The following is a 919-nucleotide window of genomic DNA, read 5'->3' on the forward strand; positions in this document are numbered from 1 at the left end:
GCTTCTGCTTCGATATTCCCTTTAGAGAACACGTTACTCCTTACTTAAATGTACACTCAATTTTAAAAATGAAACACCGTCGCAAATTTCACTTAGCTTGTCTTCTTTTCGATCTTTTAAGGCGTAAGGAGCCGTCATATTTGTATGAAAAGCTCATTTGGATGTCAAGCCATAGGACTTGTGAATCGCGACAATGTTCCATACAACTTGTAGTACAAAAGCACAAGACAGCCTCTTTCAGGGGCAGCTTCCGCTATGCTGCCTCCAGGTGCTGGAACAACATACCCCCACCAATTAGGAATACACAAAGTTTTCTCAAATATAAATTAAAATTGAAAGAATATATTTTACATTGCCAGCAAAGCCAGGAAAATTTTGTGCACGATGTAAGTGTAATTTGATTTTTGTTGTACAGTACATTATTAAGGCTTATTGAATTGTGATTGATCCGATCGGTACTGCATGGCGGACTCGTATGTAAATTGCTTTGTACTGATTGAGATATCTCGAGTCAGTGAGTTGACGCGATTTACAAGATGGCCGTTACGATTGTTTATTTTGGCCGATTACTACGTGTCAATCCCTGTCATTGAACGTTTCGTTTCATGCCTGTAATTATAGGTTATTATTTTATTTATTTATTTTTTATTTTATTTTTTTCTGTACCTTTTTCATTTTGTTTAAAACGTAAAAACGCATATTTAAATACAATTTCAATCTAATCAAGTATTATTGTTTGCTTTGTAAACTAATTGGTGATTTTTAAAACCATATATTTATCCGATTTGTTGAAATTAGTGAGTGTATTGGAACATATCAAATGTCACCGTACCCATCCTATGTGAAATGGATTATGGATAACGTATTATTTATTTTACCTAGCAAGCGTTATTTATGTGTATATTCCGATTCTGTATGG

General features: G+C 34.2%; 1 long non-coding RNA gene across 1 annotated transcript; it reads right to left on the minus strand.

The window, feature by feature from the left end:
- Window positions 1–222: 222 nt before the first annotated feature.
- Window positions 223–573, minus strand: LOC123658977. The gene is made up of 2 exons (XR_006743949.1): window positions 352–573; window positions 223–271 (listed from the first exon to the last, which is right to left on the minus strand). It is a non-coding gene; the product is annotated as an uncharacterized LOC123658977 (long non-coding RNA).
- Window positions 574–919: the final 346 nt, after the last annotated feature.

Source organism: Melitaea cinxia, chromosome 13, assembly GCF_905220565.1.
Source record: "Melitaea cinxia chromosome 13, ilMelCinx1.1, whole genome shotgun sequence".
In the NCBI taxonomy this organism is placed as follows: domain Eukaryota; kingdom Metazoa; phylum Arthropoda; class Insecta; order Lepidoptera; family Nymphalidae; genus Melitaea; species Melitaea cinxia.